This window comes from Balaenoptera ricei, chromosome 5, assembly GCF_028023285.1.
Source record: "Balaenoptera ricei isolate mBalRic1 chromosome 5, mBalRic1.hap2, whole genome shotgun sequence".
NCBI classification, from domain to species: domain Eukaryota; kingdom Metazoa; phylum Chordata; class Mammalia; order Artiodactyla; family Balaenopteridae; genus Balaenoptera; species Balaenoptera ricei.
The window spans coordinates 50,257,954-50,272,446 of NC_082643.1; the positions used below are offsets into that span (position 1 = coordinate 50,257,954).

Sequence of the window (14,493 nt, forward strand, 5' to 3'; positions counted from 1 at the left end):
CAAGCTGGCTTTTTGGCTGATTCTTAAATACACCAAGCACACACTTGGGGAGCTGTGTTCTACAGTATGGCTCCTCCTTCTAGGAGGAGACCTCTGTTCAATGTCACTTTATCAATAAGTCCTTCTCAGACCACACTACGAAATTAACCTCCTTACATGGCTCATTAACACTTATCCCCGTCTGACATATTTGAACTTCCCTCTCTGCACATTGCTCCTCTTCTTCTACAACAATGTAAACTCCACTAGGGTAGGGACTTTTTTTTCATTTACGGCTATATTTTCAACACCTTTCCATCAGGTGCTCTGTGAATATATGTGAAATGACTGGATGAATGGAAAATTAACTCTGGACCCCTTCCTTTATCTCTAAATTATTTTAAAAGCTAAGAAGCTCTTCTATATTCAATATCAGAAAAATATCATGAAGTAAGACTGCAAGATACTTCAAAATGCAAAGAATGTTACAATGAAGTTATAATAAAATAATAAGAGAGGGCAGACAGCAGAAGCAAGAAGAACTACAATCCTGCAGCCTGTGGAACAAAAAACACATTCACAGAAAGATAGACAAGATGAAAAGGCAGAGGGCTATGTACCAGATGAAGGAACAAGATAAAACCCCAGAAAAGCAACTAAATGAAGTGGAGATACACCAACCTTCCAGAAAAAGAATTCAGAATAATGATAGTGAAGATGATCCAGGACCTTGGAAAAAGAATGGAGGCAAAGATTGAGAAGATGCAAGAAATGTTTAACAAAGACCTAGAAGAATTAAAGAACAAACAAACAGAGATGAACAATACAATAACTGAAATGAAAACTACACTACAAGGAATCAATAGGAGAATAACTGAGGCAGAAGAACGGATAAGTGACCTGGAAGACAGAATGGTGGAATTCACTGTTGCGGAACAGAATAAAGAAAAAAGAATGAAAAGAAATGAAGACAGCCTAAGAGACCTCTGGGACAACATTAAACGCAACAACATTCACATGATAGGGGTCCCAGAAGGAGAAGAGAGAGAGAAAGGACCCGAGAAAATATTTGAAGAGATTATAGTCGAAAACTTCCCTAACATGGGAAAGGAAATAGCCACCCAAGTCCAGGAAGCACAGAGAGTCCCATACAGGATAAACCCAAGGAGAAACACGTTGAGACACATAATAATCAAATTGGCAAAAATTAAAGACAAAGAAAAATTACTGAAAGCAGCAAGGGAAAAACAACAAATAACATACAAGGGAATTCCCATAAGGTTAACAGCTGATTTCTCAGCAGAAACTCTCCAAGCCAGAAACTCTCCAAGCTAGAAACTCTCCAAGTCATGTGGCATGACATATTTAAAGTGATGAAAGGGAAGAACCTACAACCAAGATTACTCTACCCAGCAAGGATCTCAATCATATTCGATGGAGAAATCAAAAGCTTTACAGACAAGCAAAAGCTAAGAGAATTCAGCACCTCCAAACCAGCTCTACAACAAATGCTAAAGGAACTTCTCTAAGTGGGAAACACAAGAGAAGAAAAGGACCTACAAAAACAAACCCAAAACAATTAAGAAAATGGTCATAGGAACTTACAAATCGATAATTAACTTAAATGTGAATGGATTAAATGCTCCAACCAAAAGACACAGGCTTGCTGAATGGATACAAAAACAAGACCCATATATATGCTGTTTACAAGAGACCCACTTCAGACCTAGGGACACATACAGACTGAAAGTGAGGGGATGGAAAAAGATATTCCATGCAAATGGAAAAGAAAGCTGGAGTAGCAATACTCATACCAGATAAAATGACTTTAAAATAAAGAATGTTACAAGAGACAAGGAAAGACACTACATAATGATCAAGGGATCAATCCAAGAAGAAGATATAACAATCATAAATATATATGCACCCAACATAGGAGCACCTCAATACATAAGGCAACTGCTAACAGCTATAAAAGAGGAAATCGACAGTAACACAATAATAGTGGGGGACTTTAACACCTCACTTACACCAATGGACAGATCATCCAAACAGAAAATTAATAAGGAAACACAAGCTTTAAATGACACAATAGACCACATAGATTTAATTGATATTTATAGGACATTCCATCCAAAAACAGCAGATTACACCTTCTTCTCAAGTGCGCACAGAACATTCTCCAGGATAGATCACATCTTGGGACACAAATCAAGCCTCAGTAAATTTAAGAAAATTGTAAACAGATCAAGCATCTTTTCTGACCACAATGCTATGAGATTAGAAATCAATTACAGGGAAAAAAACAAAAAAAACCCAAACACATGGAGGCTAAACAATACGATACTAAATAACCAAGAGATTACTGAAGAAATCAGAGGATATCAAAAAATACCTAGAGACAAATGACAATGAAAACAAGACAATCCAAAACTTATGGGATGCAGCAAAAGCAGTTCTAAGAGGGAAGTTTATAGCAATACAATACTACCTCAACAAACCACAAACATCTCAATTAAACAATCTAACCTTACACCTAAAAGAAATAGAGAAAGAAGAACAAACAAAACCCAATGTTAGTAGAAGGAAAGAAATCATAAAGATGAGAGCAGAAATAAATGAAATAGAAACAAAGAAAACAATAGCAAAGATCAATAAAACTAAAACCTGGTTCTTTGAGAAGATAAACAAAATTGATAAACCATTAGCCAGACTCATCAAGAAAAAGAGGGAGAGGACTCAAATCAATAAAATTAAAAATGAAAAAGGAGAAGTTACAATGGACACCACAGAAATACAAAGCATCCTAAGAGACTACTACAAGCAACTCTATGCCAATAAAATGGACAATCTGGAAGAAACGGACAAATTCTTAGAAAGGTATAACCTTCCAAGACTGAACCAGGAAGCAATAGAAAATATGAACAGAACAATCACAAGTAATGAAATTGAAACTGTGATTAAAAATCTTCCAACAAACAAAAGTCCAGGACCAGATGGCTTCATGGGTGAATTCTATCAAACATTTAGAGAAGAGGTAACACCCATCCTTCTCAAACTCTTCCAAAAAATTGAAGAGGAAGGAATACTCCCAAACTCAATTCTATGAGGCCACCATCACCCTGATACCAAAACCAGGCAAAGATACTACAAGAAAGGAAAATTACAGACCAATATCACTCATGAATATAGATGCAAAAATCCTCAACAAAATACTAGCAAACAGAATCCAACAGCACATTAAAAGGATCACACACCATGATCAAGTGGGATTTATCCCAGGGATGCAAGGATTCCTCAATATGTGCAAATCAATCAATGTGATACAACATATTAACAAATTGAAGAAGAAAAACCATATGATCATCTCAATAGATGCAGAAAAAGCTTTTGACAAAATTCAACATCCATTTATGATAAAAACTCTCCATTTACCATTGCAACAAAAAGAATAAAATACCTAGGAATAAACCTACCTAGGGAGACAAAAGACCTGTATGCAGAAAACTATAAGACACTGATGAAAGAAATTAAAGATGATACCAACAGATGGAGAGATATACCATGTTCTTGGATTGGAAGAATCAATATTGTGAAAATGACTATACTACCCAAAGCAATCTACAGATTCAATGCAATCCCTATCAAATTACCAATGGCATTTTTTACAGAACTAGAACAAATCATCTCAAAATTTGTATGGAGACAAAAAAGGCCCTGAATAGCCAAAGCAGTCTTGAGGGAAAAAAACAGAGCTGGAGGAATCAGACTCCCTGACTTCAGACTATACTACAAAGCCACAGTAATCAAGACAATATGGTACTGGCACAAAAACAGAAAGACAGATCAATGGAACAAGATAGAAAGCCCAGAGATAAACCCACGCACCTATGGTCAACTAATCTATGACAAAGAAGGCAAGGATATACAATGGAGAAAAGACAGTCCCTTCAATAAGTGGTGCTGGGAGAACTGGACAGCTACATGTAAAAGAATGAAATTAGAACACTCCCTAACAGCATACACAAAAATAAACTCAAAATGGATTAGAGACCTAAATGTAAGGCCAGGCACTATAAAACTCTTACAAGAAAACATAGGAAGAACACTCTTTGACATAAATCACAGCAAGATCTTTTTTGATCTACCTCCCAGAGTAATGGAAATAAAAACAAAAATATACAAATGGGACGTAATGAAACTTAAAGGTTTTTCACAGCAAAGGAAACTACAAAGAAGATGAAAAGAAAACCCTGAGAATGGGAGAAAATATTTGCTAATGAATCAACGGACAAAGGATTAATCTCCAAAATATATAAACAGCTCATGCAGCTCAATATTAAAAAAACAAACAACCCAATCCAAAAATGGGCAGAAGACCTAAATACACTTTTCTCCAAAGAAGACATACAAATGGCCAAGAAGCACATGAAAAGCTGCTCAACATCACTAATTATTAGAGAAATGCAAATCAAAACTACAGTGAGGTATCACCTCACACCAGTTAGAATGGGCATCATAAGAAAATCTACAAACAACAAATGCTGGAGAGGGTGTGGAGAAAAGGGAACCCTCTTGCACTGTTGGTGGGAATGTAAATAGATACAGCCACTATGGAGAACAGTACGGAGGTTCCTTAAAAATCTAAAAATAGAATTACCATATGACCCAGCAATCCCACTACTGGGCATATACCCAGAGAAAAACCATAATTCCAAAAGACACATGCACCCCAATGTTCATTACAGCAGTCTTTAGAATAGCCAGGACATGGAAGCAACCTAAATGCCCATCGACAGACGAATGGATAAAGAAGATGTGGTACATATATACAATGGAATATTACTCACCCATAAAAAGGAACGAAATTCGGTCATTTGTAGAGACATGGATGGATCTAGAGACTGTCATACAGAGTGAAGTAAGTCAGAAAGAGCAAAACAAATATCGTATATTAACGCATACATGTGGAACCTAGAAAAATGGTACAGATGAACCAGTTTTCAGGGCAGAAATTGAGACACAGATGTAGAGAACAAACGTATGGACACCAAGGGGGGAAAGCTGGGGGTGGGGGTGGGGGTGGTGGTGGTGGGATGAATTGGGAAATTAGGATTGACATGTATACACTGATGTGTATAAAATGGATAACTAATAAGAACCTGCCATATAAAAAATAAAATAAAATAAAATTCAAAAAAAAAGTTAGAATAAAATAATTTTCATACATATATGCGGGTTTAAATAGTTTTATAGTGTTCTAATTAACATACTATTTCAATTAAAGACTTCAAAACGTAAAGAAAACAGAACTTTCTTTGTTCGTAGAGCCCAGGGTACAAATACGAACATAAGACACCAATGGAAATCACATATTAGGAACTAAAATATTTTCTTTCCACACTCATGCTTTGATAGAATAAAATTTAAAACAATATAATTAAAAAATGCTTTCTTTCTAGCCACAAAACTTAAACCATTCATTCCTCCATTTAATACGATTTCATTCCCTATTAAAATACTTGATTCTACAGGCAATCTTAGCTCTCTCCCAGTCAATAAATGGAATAATTTATATCATAGGTACAATAAAAAGCAATCTTTAGTGGTATTTAATACTAATTTTATTAAAATTTATAACTACATTATATAATGTAGGATTTATTAATACTTCCAGTCAACTTGCACATAAAAAGTTATTCACTGTAGGTGTCCGTAAAACGCGGCAGCCAATAGCATTAACGCGACAGGTTGCATCTATCACACGCAGGCCTTTCTGGATTTCTTCCATCTGAGCACTAATTTAGGCAGCACCGAGAGGTCTAAGTGTGCAAATCACATTATGTGATAAGTTCTATATCAGAGATAACGACAGAGAGCAAGTGAAGCACAGCGGAAGAAACAACTTTCCGGAGGCAAGAGGGTCAGCTACCCCGAGAACACTTGTGAACCTTGAAAATCATTCCGTACAGAGGATCGGCATAAGCGAAGGCAGAGCTGCAGAATGTGAATCGTTAAATGAGATAGTCAAAGGGGAATTGAGGGGTGGGTTGGCGGAGGGGGGTACGGAGGCACTGTCAGAAGGTGGGCGGGGAGACCTGACTGGCAACGCCAAGATTGGGCTTGACGCTTAGATTGTGGGTAGAGATAGGATTTGTGAGGGTCGGTAAGCATTGGGGAAGATCATTTGCGGAACAACTTCGAGAATAGCCTGGGGCGTTCGGGTGCCGGGGGTGGGGGCGGGGGGAGAGTAGGACTTGGAAACCGGCTAAGAGGCCGTAGATAAAGAGAGACGCCTTGAGAGGCAGAGAGCGTAAGTGGAGGCCCGAATCAGGGTCGTTTCTGGGGTAGGGCTGGCAGGATTTGATGCTTGCGGGGTGCAAGCAGCAGCCTCCTTAGGGCTCCTGGGGTCGGGGAGGAGGGTGGGGTGGGGGGGGAAATGGCGCTCGGTTGCCCGGGCGACGGCGTCTGGGGACGCAGTCCGGGGCTGGCGCCGGCCCCCGCGGGAATAGTACAGCACCCCTTCCCCCTCCCCACGCCCGGCTGAGGTGCTAACCGTTGCCCGCGCGGCTGGCTTGGAGCAGGCGGCGGCCGGAGCCCGAGCGCACGAGGAGTGGGCGCAGGGGTGGGCGGGGCAGCGTCCGCGCCCACGCCGCCCCGCCCAGTCGACGCAGGTGCGGCCGTCGCGCCCGCCGGCGTCCCCGCGGGGATGGGGCCGGTCTCCTAGGATGAGGCGTTGGTCGCAGGTACAGGGGCGGGCGCGACCCTGGGACCCGGGACCCGGGACCCGGTGAGGGGGTGGGTCGTTTTCCGGAGGATCCGAAGCAGCGCGTCTTCATTTCTGGAACCTTCCAGACCTTTGTGTTTGTTTTGCACGTGGTAGATGGCCAGTTGCTTCTTTATCAGAACGGACTGCCGTCGTTTTCGGGGATCGCAAGACCTCCGGGGACGGTGGCTGAACTCTGGGACCATAGTATTCCTTTTGGTAGAAATAACGGGATCCTGTCCCGACATTACTGCTAACTCCTGTTCCTACCGCGCTTCCGGCGGACGGGGGGGAGGGGTGCGGAAGACAGGGGTATGAAGAGGAATGTGTAGCCTTGGACAGTCTTATGCAGAATGAGATTGTATTAAATGCTGTGCAGGGGCCCTTTCAGCTGGAGCCCTCCCTGTTAAGTGAGGAGTCTGGTTCTGCATCAGTCAGAAACAAGAAGTTCTCAGATGAGACCATCCTTTTCCACAAAACTGTGCTCCAAGTCCCCACTGAGGCTGTTCCAGGTTGTGTTCATTTATCTTGGTGTACATTAAGGGCAAGCAAAAATAGAAGAAAAGTGAAGTTGGCTATTTCTCAGGGTTTTTAGACTGGCAAAACCACTTCTTGCTTTCTCAGCAGCCGATTCGGGAAGGACAGGGCTGGCACTTTCCACTGTCCCAGAGACCAGCCGGGCAGGACTGTTTCCATGTGTGTAAAGTCGTGGGATGGAGGTGAGGGAGTGGTGAGAGACAGTCTGATCCTCCCACCTCTGTACCACATTTATTGTTTTAAAACTTATACAGTTATCTTTATTTGTGTTGTGGGAAAAGTGGTTTTTAGGCCGTAGACATATTATTATACTCCTGAATTGAGGGCAGAAATTGACAAGTTATTTGGTATGTGCAGAGCCCTTACTATTGTGTTCTACAAAGAGGACTCAGTGTTGTCTATCTAGTATGTTAGGGCCATTCACTGTAATAATCCGCAATTCATTAAATAGGGCCTCTGTGAACCACCTGTTCCCAAACTAGATGGCCCCAAATTATATGGTATAGTAGACTGAATAAGGGCCACCCAAAAATATCAGGTTCTAATCCCTGGAACCTGTGAATGGGATAAGGAAAGAGGGTAAAGTCAAAGATCTTGATATGGGAGGTTATCTGGGTGGGTTCTAAGTGCAAACACAAGTATCCTTATAAGAAGGAGTCAGAGGAGATCAGATACAGAAGAAGAGAATTCAGTGTGACCACAGAGACATAAATTGGAGTGATGCAGCCACAAGTCAAGTAATGCCAGCAGCTACCAGAAGCTGGAAGAGGCAAGGAATGGATTCTTCCTTAGAGCCTCTGAAGGGAGCACAGCCCTGCCAATACTTGGATTTCAGCCCCGTGAGGCTGATTTTGAACTTCTGGCCCCAGAACTGTGAAAGAATAAATGGCTATGGTTTTAAGCCACCAAACTTGTGGTAACTTGTTATGGCAATTACAGGAAACTAATACAGTTATACTTATAAATCACATAGAATCAATCCTGTATTGATGAATACAGTAAGTCTTCTACATATGAACCTCCAAGTTGCAGGCTTTCAAAGATTTGAACGTGCCCCTGTATGCCAGCTGTTGTATTGTACTACTGTACTTTTCAAGGTACTGTACTGTAAGATTAAAAATGTTTTATTTTTTGTGTTTGTTTGTTTTTTATGTATTATTTGTGTGAAAAGTATTACAAACCTATTACAGTACAGTACTATATAGCTGATTGTGTTAGTTGGGTACCTAGGCTAACTTTGTTGGACTTATGAACAAATTGGACTTACAAACACACAGAACGGAACTCGTTCGTATGCAGGGGACTTACTGTATTTTAAAGCTCTCCAGCTGGGGCATTGGCAGGTGTAGTAGTGGAGACCACTAAGTATTTCCTGAACCCCGTAAATCCTAAGGAAAAGGCTGAACAAAGAATTTGGTGAGAAAAGAAATTAAAAAGTGCATAAGAAAGAGGTGGTCTAGCACTTCAAAGCAATTTTTTAAACTTTCGTTGTATTCCTATTAATATATCACTGCATTTATTCTGGTTAAGAGAATAAAGGTACAAAGTGACTTAGGCTTGGTCCTTAACTAAGACATTGTTGGATAGCTGTCATGTGTATATCAAATAAGAGTTGCAGACACTTGGGGATTGAGTTCCAGGCTCAATCCAGGGGAAAAGAGGTAATGCCAAAGTGCCTCCATGTGGCGGGGAGTTAAAAACAACCTCTAGTCATCTTGAAATAAAGACCCTTTGGAGTATTCAGGATGCAGGAAAAAGCCAGTGTTCAGGTTTAATTGATTGACTTCTGGGTCCCAGGCAGCTAATTTGCACCCCTCTTCTTACCCCACAAAACATCACAAAAACGTACAAAGAGTAGCCAATCTGCTTTCTTTTTGAACTGCTTTTTTGAGGTATAATTTGCATACCATAAAATTCACCAATGTTAAGTGTAAAATCCAATGATATTTAGTAAATTTAGAGTTGTGCAATCATCACTGCAAATCAGTTTTAGAACATTTTCATCACCCAAGAAAGATCCCTGGTACCCATTTGTAGTCAATCCCCATTCCCAATCCCAGCACCAATCTGCTCTAGATCACTGGCCTCCTTTAGAGTTAAGGTTTTAGTTCCTCTGCTGTACTACTCCAGTGGCCTCATAACTGCCTCTTTCTACTCAGTATATTTCCCACCCAGCCACTAGAGGATTATATTCCCCTGGTTAAAATCCTCCCGTGGCTTTCCACTGCAATTATAGAATAAACCCCAAAGTCATTAGTATGACTTTTTCAAGGTCCCGTGAGCTCTACCATCAGCCAACCTCACCAGCAACTTCTCAGGATAATTTAGGAAAGGAACTGCTAATAAGCACAGCATTCCTTCGGGCACAGTACACAGTTGGCTGTCTATAAGCAGACCTCCCATTCTCCCTGGACTACATGCAGCTTCACTAGCCTCCTTCCTGGCAGTCAGTGAACCCTTAGCCCTTCTCATCTCAGGACCTTTGCATGTGGCACTTCCTCTTAAGATCTTCCCCAGTCCTCTGCAGGGCTGAATTTTTGTCATTCAGCTCACATGTCACTTCAGGAAGTCTTTCCCTGACCTACCCTAACTAAGTAGTCTCAACTCCTTCTCTCTGTATATTATTACTACCCTGTGTTATTCTCATCGTTGCACTTGACCAATCTCCAAAATTATATTTTTGATTTGTTTTGTTAGTGTCTTTCTCCGTTAGAATATAAGACCCACGAGGGCAGAAACTTGATTGGTCTTGATCTTAGAAAGTTCTATCTCTAGTATTTATAGAAGCACTATTCATAGCAGCAATACATTGTAAACCATCAAAATGCTAACAACAGTAATTAATAATTACCAGAGGTCTACTTTGTACCAGGCCCTGTGCTAAGTGTTTTATATGCATAAATGATTTAATTAAAGCATACTACTTTTGATGTGGGAAGAGTAAGGGGAGCATGTCCTCCAGATATAGTCCCCTACATTAAATTATATTTTTCAGAGGCATTAGGCAGTTTTCTTTCCCTTTTTATTAGAACACTGATTTTAAAGACTGGATCAGTGTACATTGCTACCAGCTACATAGTTTTGAACCTCTTTCTCCACATCCCTAAAAGCTAAACTGGAGAGGATTTTGCTGGGAAGAAAGGAGAAAGAAAAAGAAGAGTATAAATACAAGCAGGGTCCTGAAAGAGCAGGATATGCTCAGGACACAGCTAGTAAACTTTGAATGGTGCACAGTGTGTGTCAAGGGAGTGAAGATGAAGATGAGGCTGGGAGGTTGGTTAGGCCAGATGGTAAAGGGCATTGAGTGCTGGTCTTAGTTCAAAGCTTTGTTTTTGGGCAAGGTATGGCAAGATGGCTCTGATTTTAAAGGAAGATTGTAAGAAAATGAAACTAGAAGGATCATTATGAGGTATTTTGTAGCAGGTCTAGTAAGAGTTGATTAAAGCATGAAAGAATACGATAGGACTAAAATTAACTAAACTGCATATTCCAGGATTCCTTCCTTATAACTTTTGACCACACTTAAGTCTCCTTCCCTGAGTTAAAAGGTATTACAGAGATAGACTCAACAGAATGTGGAGTTTCAATAGATGAAGAATGAAGACACTGAAATGTCTGACTTGGGAAGTTGGGTTTATGGTGTCACTATCTGAGAACACCCTAGAAAACAGGTTAGGTGGGAAGGAAAAGAGACCAGATTTGGGATAAGATGAATTTCAGGTGACTGTAAACATATATGCAGAGGTGTTAAAGGAACAGATTTCATTAAAATTTATCTAGAGCCAAAATTTTTAAACGAAAGAGCATGAAACTTGCTGGAAGCAGTGGAATTGTCCCTATCTGGCTTTGCTGTTGACTGAAATCATCTGTGAGAAGTCACTGTATTTTTGGTCATCTTTTTGCTGAATGTTCTCCATACAAAATCATAGAATGTCCAGATTGGAGAAGATTTTACACTTCTTCTAGTCCAATACTCTTCCCAAGAGAGGACAGCCAGTGGCAAGTTGTCATCCCAACAAATGCTCATCCACCCTCAGTTTGAACACCTCACAAGGAAGTCCACCATGTAAATATCCAAGGTGCTCTAGTTTTTAGAATGTCCATTTCCACCCTGAGCTAGAACCTACCTCCCTTTACTTCTGTTCATTAGTCCTCATTCTGAACCTAGAATATTGTCATTCTTTTTTTCAAATGAGGTATAATTGATATATAATATTATATTAGTTTCAGGTGTATTTCACAATGATTTGATGCTTGTATTGTCATTCATTTTTCCACTGAGGCAACTGCTTACTTAGATTCCACTGAGATAGTCCAAAAATCCTAGTTGTTTATCTCAGCTCCATTGCTTAAGATTTATAGACCCATTTCTGACCTATTTCTGATTTATAGATAGAAGTTCCTCTGCTCTGTAACTTTTCTAACCAAGCATAAGAGCTGTTAAAAGCATCTCCAAGCAGTGAAAAGCAGTTTAAATGGTCAGAAGACATTCAGGGGGTCTATTTAAGTCAGTTTGGACAGTACCTGGAGAAAGGTCAGGTCTGGGAATGTAGACACGGGCCTATAGGTTTACTTGCTGCGCTATCTTGATAATATCAATGAGACCTATACCAACAAGATTAGCATTGGGCCAATAAATAGGGAGCATATAATTGAACATGTTCTGTTGTATAAACATAGCCTAGATAAGTGCCATAGGCTATAATTTTAAAGCATACTTTCATATACAAGATAAGCCCAAAGGAAAAAGAATTTAGTTTTGTTGCTGTTGGTGTTGTTGTATGTGTGTGTTTTAGGTGTTGTCAAGATCTTAAGTGATGAAAATTAACTTGCAAATTGAACTTTTTGAAAATAATAAATTTCAGGTAATGAAGTATTCTATATATTAATAAGCATATTTTTAAATTTTTTTTTCAGGTGTTAATAGTATAAGTGAAAATAAGAATATCCAGATTTTAAGGTATTTCTTGTTTTACTTTGAGTTATATTTAAGAATTGTGACTAAATACAACTGATACACTAATTCATTATATCTGTATCTAATTTTAGAGCCTGAAGTCTTAAACTTGATGAATGCCTAGGCTGGAGTATCTAAGATAATAAAGTTGTAAGGGGTTTATCTCTGTGGTTTTCAAACTCTGCTCCGTGGGGCTTTCTGCATTCCATAAAGGTGTTTGGGAGGCAGAGAGGAGGGTGTGTAGTCGGGGGTCTGAAGATTCAAAAAACGGCTTCCACTCCTTAAGAAACATTTGGAAAACACACCCGTAACCTCACTTAGTAATGGTGGAAATTGAGGCTCAGAGATGTGAAAAGATTTGCCCATGCTTTCACAGGTAACCAATGACAGAATTACGTGTCCTGATCCTAAGTTCTGTGCTTCTTATGTGCTGCCTCCCTACAAGATGGTATTATGTACTGGTGAAGTAGGGTCTAAATAGCCTAATTCTACATTATATTATAATGGTCCCTGTGTTTACTCAATGCATTTTAAACTCACTCTCTTTTCTGTTAGTGGACTTATATGAAACATATCTTCTTTCTAGATATATAGAAAGATATAGCCATTTATTATGGGCAAGTGAGGGGGTATACACTGCCTAAATTTTAAAAACAATATTGTTATTCATGGCTTACTGTGGCACTGTGTACCTATAGATTGAGGCAAGTACTGTATAGTAAGGCTGACGTGAGTTATCTCAGTTAACTCTTATTCTTTTGAGGTATATACTCTATCTCCATCTTATAGTCTTACAGAGGTTAAATACAGTTCTCAAGGTCACATAGGTGGTAGATCACAGAGCTAGGATTTGAACCATAACAGTCAATGACAACATCTAGAGAGAAAGAATGTGATTGAGAAAGCAGACAGTAAGAGTGGTGTGAAGTTATTGGTAACAACAATAACTCAGGCAATAACGGGTTATTCAGTAATAATTGCTCTCGTCATTGTGTTTCTGAGACTGTACCAGCCCAGGTATGTGATATTTGGATCAATCTTGGGGTACCTTAGAATTTTCTAGGGGAAACATACCTGCAGACTGGTTCTACGAGAGTATGGACCAGTTTTATAAAATCACCAGTCTCAGGCTTCTGTGAAAGATAGCACTCTAGGGGCTTGAGTCATTAGTTGACGAATCCAGTAATCTAAATATGACACACATTATACGTAATCTTTCCCAGTCAAAATAGAGCATGGATTCTAAATCACCTTACTGTGGAGACAGTCACATTTTATCACAGTCACATGAGAGGTCCACCTTACGTAGCCATAAGGAAAGAAATCAAGGTGAGGACTGGTCACATTAGGGAAAGTAGGTGTACAGTCACCATGGCCTTTTGGAAGCCAAGGAGAAAGGGGTAAGAACCCAGGAGATAGTTTTAAGTCTTTTAGCTCAACTATGTAACAAAAACTAAAGCCTATAAACTATTTTCCTCCAAAAGTCCTCTTTTTGTGGTTTGTGGTTTCTAAGGCCTTTTCTGCAACATTCCAATTAAATAACAAGAGTAGAGTCTTTACCTAGCTATTACTTGTCAGAAATTTAAGGCTCCTTTCAATGTGAACCTGTTCATAATTTTAAACAAGGTAGAATTGTTCTTAATAAATCTTGAGCATACTAGAAGAGACCAAGATCTTATGTGTGTACTTTACTCAGAGATTTAAGTCAGACACATGTAAGTTCATGTTTTGATCCCCAAATCAACAAAGTGCAGCGTTTTCACAATTTTATGACTTACTGAGGCAAAAAAAACTTTCTTTTCCCAGGAATCCTTAGTAATTTAATAAGTTTTATGCCTGAAAATAGGAATTATCTTTCAGTTCTTACAATGCAATGCAAGTAGAGAAACACTGAATGATTTGACCAGTTTAATGATTTGGTCAGTCTAAAATAGTGAAAATCTAGATTACAAATACTTTTTTAAAGACAGATTTCATTACTCTACGGTACATAAAATAGCTAGCAGCATTGACAAGTAGAAGTGCTAAGCATCTTTACAAATAAATGGTTTTAAAATTCTTGTTTAAGTAAATAAACCTGTGCTGTCTTCTTTATTAATTTTCTAAGAAAAAAAATTTCCCTCTGAAGGACTGTGGCTCCTAATGTCCTACCAACAATCAGTGGTTACTGAATTAATGAGTTTATTATCATCATCTTATGCCAAAGTAGAACATGGTTTCCATATCAGAATAATTTGAAGTCAAACCTTTTCCT

At 39.3% G+C, this 14,493-nt stretch overlaps 1 protein-coding gene across 4 annotated transcripts in view; it reads left to right on the forward strand.

Moving 5' to 3' along the window:
- The first annotated feature begins 6,646 nt into the window (after positions 1 to 6,646).
- CCDC158 (coiled-coil domain containing 158) overlaps positions 6,647 to 14,493 on the forward strand; it is a 99,887-nt gene continuing 92,040 nt past the window's right edge. For 3 of the 4 annotated variants that reach the window (XM_059924019.1, XM_059924017.1, XM_059924021.1), the window contains exons 1-2: positions 6,647 to 6,725; positions 12,200 to 12,242. The gene's annotated coding sequence lies outside the window, so the exon portion shown is untranslated. The remainder of the gene's footprint in view (positions 6,726 to 12,199; positions 12,243 to 14,493) is intronic. The other variant, XM_059924018.1, reaches the window with a different exon arrangement.